The following is a 5,402-nucleotide window of genomic DNA, read 5'->3' as shown; positions in this document are numbered from 1 at the left end:
AATGGCCCAATCATTTCTTTTATGGGGCTGTCCCTCAGGTGGCTCATTACAGCTAATCATCCTTGTGCTTGGAGGTAGCTCCTGGCTATGTCACCTGCCACCTCCATTTCCCTTTGCCATATATATCTGACTTGTTGGATGGACAGACAGTAATAGAAGCTGGGCCATCCCTCTTCAGGAAGGAAGTTGGGAACTGGGTGTCCTGTCCAGGGCGGCCATTACATGGGTATAGCCTCCTTCCATCTTGTCTCCAGCCCTTCACTTCTCATCCCCATCCTATCATTACCCTCAGCAAAAAGCCACAACAGCTTTTTAGAGGACTGTGGTCTAGAATAGCAAAGAGATAAGTGGGCATGTGAAACCACAGACAGGCTCATCCTGGGGACTCACGCAAAGCACAGACGAGTGTGGAACTGAGGGATCACACGAACGTGCCTGCACACACATAGGTACACGGGTGGCGTGGTTTCTAAAAGTGCTCAGGCACTGTGATCCCTCTTTTTCTCTTTCACAACGGAAGCACTTCCTCTCCTGTGGAAACCTAACCTCCATCTGTGTTCCAGGTCCAGTTTCCTTTCTGTCTCTTCGGTCATCTGTGTCCATCAGTGTCTCCTCTACTCTTCTCAAGTGTGTATCTTCATCCTCTCCCTCTCCACTAGCTTTAGTCACGTTCTGTTCATTTCCATCTTCAAACAAACCGCAAACATCCTGCAATTCACCCCCACCTCTCCTTTCAGCGACAACTGCCCCATCCTTTTTTTGCTCCCTCTTCAGGGCCAAATTTCTTAAAAGGGACTCCGTGATCCAATGACCTCACACTGAGTCCTCAAGGCATCTGACCTTACCTGTCCATGCTACTGCTATGACTCTCACCAAGGTTATCCACCTACCTGGAGCTGAGTCCTCTAAACACTCACCGTCTTGCTTGAGCTCTCTGTAGCTTTCGAATGAGAGTCAATCACTCCCCACCTCTCTACTTGCCTCCCGCCACACACTCCCACCACTCTCTCTGCTTCTCTCCTACCAATCCCTTAAATATTTCTCGTCTACAGGCTCTCTGCTTTTCTAACCCTCAACTACCGTACATGGCATTACAATTCACATACTTGTGCTTCCCAACACCCTATCTTCAGTTTAGATCTGTCTCCTGAGCTCCAGGTATGAACAGCTTGGACGCCTATCTATTTGTTGGACAGCTGCACCTGGATATTCTACAGACACCTCACACTCAACGTGTCCCAAACTGAACAGCTTTTCGTCCTCACCAAACCTGCTTCTCCACCAGTGTTCTCAAGCCAGTAATAGGCAAAGTTGCCTAAGCCAGAATCCTATAGGCTTCATCTACACGTCTGTCTCAACTCTCTTAGCCAATAACTCTCGAGTCTTGGGGATTCTATTGCCGAAAATGTCTCCTTTGGAAAAGAACTTATTTTGATTAAGAATATATCACATGATTAAAAATGTATGGGGAATAAAAGCTTTCCTACCTCTGTCCCAGCCCTTCAGGGATATTCACGTATGCAAGTTTGTTACTTATCCTTCCAAAAATACTCTATGCATATCTAAGCATATGTATGTATATATTCCTTTTTAAAACCCCTATAATAGTACAGTGTACTAGAAAAACAGTTCTTGCGTGTTTCGCTTAATATGTTTGGAAGATGGTTCCATGCTAATATAACATAAAAAAACACAAAACAAAAAACCAAAACCACCCTTTCCTTTGTCTCCGCCTCTTTGAACCCTGTTGCTGTTCTAAAATGGGCCACCGTCATCTCCTGCCTGAATTACCGAGGCAGGTTCCTACCTGCTCTTTGCCTGCAGTCTTGGTGTTCTCCAGTCCATAGGCCACACAACAGCCGAAACCATCTGCTTAAGGTGCAACTCCTGCCACAAACTGTGGTCGTCTGAAAGCCCTTCCGTGGGCCGACCCCTGGCAGCCCCCAGCCTCTTACACTCTGTGTCACTCAGCTGGATTAGTATTAGTTGTTCAACACTGCCATAGTCTTCTTCTTGGCCTTCACAATTTCCAGGCCTTTCTACCTTTTTGCACCCCTCCCCCCTCCCATTCATTCTATTGTTCTCAACTTAGCCATCATACATTGGGTTGTGTGGGTGGGGGGGAGGTGTCCCTGACCCATAGGCCAGGTGAGAAGCCACCTGCTCTGTTTCCAGCCCACCTGTATTTTCTTTTTGTTGCACACCCTGCACTTTATTGTACTGACTTGTTGAAATGTCCATCGTCTTTAGTAGACTATGAGCTCCAGAAAGACAAAGATGCCGTCCATGTCATTCACCATTGTGTTCCCAGTGGGTGGCATAATTCCTGGTACAATGTAGTACGTAATAAATATCCATTCATGGAATCCATGAATGATTGACCTGTCTTTATTCTAAGTTTTCCCAGGGGCCACACTTTGGTTTGTCCCCACCTATCAAAGTGGTTTTAAAAAAAAAAAAAAAAGCCTGTCTTTGAATGGGGTTGTAATAATTAAAAATGGGCAGAGAGTATGGGTGGAAACTTTTTGGATAGGAATAACACCAACAAATGTAATTATTGAGAAAATTTCTCATCATACATATATATCTGTGTATATATATATATATACATATATATATATATATATATATGTATATGTATATGTATATCTGTGTATGTGAGAGAGACAGACAGAGAGAAAAGGAGGAGGAGGAGGAGGAAGAGAAGATGAGGGATATTATCAGGAAGAAGAAAAGAAGGGAAGAACCCCAGCAGCAGAGCTCTGAGCCAGATCTTACCAAACCGTCTGGTGTGTGTTATCTTCTGAAAGAAGCATTCGAGGCAATCTACAAGAATCTACGTCTGCCCTCAGGAACCTGAATGAGAAAGGAGAAGAAACAAGCACAGCCACTCTGCACCACACGCAGACAGGGTAAGGGGAACCCCGTGCCAACGGGTTCAAGTGGCTGGCAGATGTCCTGGTCCTGACAGGTTTACTGATGGGACTCCAGAGACGGGGGTGGGGAATAGAGAAGACTGCTGTTTCTGCCTCAGGGATCCCCCAAACGGTTGCCAGCAGCTTTGGGAAGGAATGGCAGGGGACAGTATCCCTCTGCACTGAAGGAATGCCAGAAAAGGTCTGGGTCCTGAGGCTGAGGGAAGCGAGAGGAGAGGCTGGTGAACAAAGGACTAACGTTGTAGGTCCCTGGGTGGAAAAATGGAGCTGGAGGGAGAGTAAACCGTGGCATGCTCAACGTGCCTTTGCACACCTGAGTTCACACAATGGAAATCGGAGAAAACACCTTGACATGGGCTCAAGAGTTTGACCCCACTTCTCCAGGTCAGGCCTACCTGTTTCTTAAAAGCTAATGGGGAAAAAAATTGAGAAATGTGCAAGGAAAGAAATACTTTGACAGTAACACTGAGTGGGTTGTGTAACGTGGAGGGCAGCCAGGCAGGAGCCACCTGGGGTAGGGCTGGACACACCTGCTTCCTTTGCTTGTACCATTTCTTTGTTATCCTGGTACTGAGGAGGCGGTGGTTATAGGCATGGGGCCCCAGGGAGCGGGGGCTTGTGCAAGGCCAGGCTGCAGCTGGAGGGACGCAGGGTGCCTGTCCCCACTTACCTGTGCAGTGCTGGGCATCTGTGAGAGTGGGTCTGCTTGTATGTGCATACGTGCATGCAAATGGCTCTTAAAGGGCTGCTCCCTTTTCAACAGTGCTTTCACTCCTTCCTGCCTTCTGCTCGAGTGAGTTCCTTGCTTAAGTACTTCCTGATGAAGCTGTGGAATCAACTGAGGGGGCTGGCCCAAGGTTCCTCTGAGGACACCATTAGTGCCACCCCCCTCCCCCACTGACTTTCTTGGCCACTGGCTCTCTTGGGTTCCGGGCTAACCTGAGGACCACTCAGTTTGCCTCTGCCAACTCTCAGTCCATCAGCAGCCCCCTCGGACAGCCAGGGCCCTTTAGGGCTGAGATGTACAGGTGAAAATCCAGTTTCAGTTTGCTGCTCTGCTGTGCTATTAGCTGATGATTTCTGATTTATCTACCCACCATGGTTATGAAAAACTAGTAGCAGCATGCACCTGGGTCACTAACATTTTACCGATGGAGGGAGTTGTTATCACAGTATCTCTGCCTTCCCCTAGTTCACCTATGCTATGATTTCACTTCCTCTGCTTTCCCTCATCCCTCTCCAGGCACTGCATCCCTTTGGCATGAAGGTGACTTCTGACACAGTCCTTTGAGATGCTCCCTTGCCCTGGGTCAGAGGGAGTGACCCCCAAATGCATGGCCGGTCTCTTTCCCCAGAACAGTCAGACCCAATCCCTCCTCTCCCCATATAAACCAGGTCTGGAGAAAACAGTGGCCAATTGTTCTGTCTTTTCCTGGGCAAAAGGCTCGGTCTGCCTCTTCATCTTCTCTATCACTCCATGTGTGAACCTGGTGAGCAAGAAGGAGACAGCGCCCAGACCCTCCAGGCCTTAGGTCAGTGATCACATCCTGGCCCGGGGTCCCAGATCAGTCAGGAGGGGGGCTCAGGATACAAGGGCGGGATGGAGGGCGTGGGTGCAGCCACAGGTGCCTTTCTGCACACACACACCACACCCTCCCCTTCACTCCAGCTGCTGCTCACCTCCCACCTTTAACAGGCCAATTAGTCTTTCAGGGCAGAAGTCAGTGTCTCTGTGTGTGGGCTGGGGATTGGCAAATACCCTCCCCTCTCCCAGGACACACACATGCACACTTCCCTGCCACCTCCCGTTGTTCCCCTGTCACCTTCTGGGCCTCTCTCTTGTACACCGACCCCCTTTGCCTTTGTGTCTTAGGCAAGGAAATGCACCCACGAAGCAGCATGCAGTTTCCTTGGCACAGATCATTCTCCATAGAACACCATTTAACATACACTTCACGCCAGGGACTCCGAGAGGGAGAAAGAGGAACTCCAAGGGGTTTAGCCTCTGCCTCTCAGGGTCTGCCAGCGGGGGAGATGGGCAGGGACAGGAACATGTTGAGGCAATTCTATTCTTTACACGAAGTGCATGGAGAAAGGGAGGTGGGAGCACAGAGGAGGCTGACACAAGCCCCGGCTGGGTGAGGAGGTTGCAGAGGGAAAAGAGAGCATGCCATTTGCGCTGAGCTTCCAGGGACAAGCTGTATCGAAGTTTATACACCACATACTTCCTGTGAGGTACCTTCTTGAACCAGGCTGGGACGACATGGTTACCGAGCCTGATGTGGGGAAATGCCATAGAGTCAATTTCCTGCTCGCTTCAACAGTGAACAAGGGAGCTGGAACTCAACAGCCTCTTTGGGAAGGAAAGAGGGTAAGGGCCGTGGGAGGAATGATACAGAAACCCACCCTGGGTAGGTGGTAACAGTCTGAGGTTGGATCTGCTCTGGGCCCATGGGAGGATTTGCC

The sequence above is a fragment of the Rhinolophus hipposideros genome, assembly GCF_964194185.1.
Source record: "Rhinolophus hipposideros genome assembly, chromosome: 25".
Taxonomy (NCBI): domain Eukaryota; kingdom Metazoa; phylum Chordata; class Mammalia; order Chiroptera; family Rhinolophidae; genus Rhinolophus; species Rhinolophus hipposideros.
The sequence above is the reverse complement of the archived record's forward strand: the minus strand, read 5'-3'. Positions refer to the sequence as shown.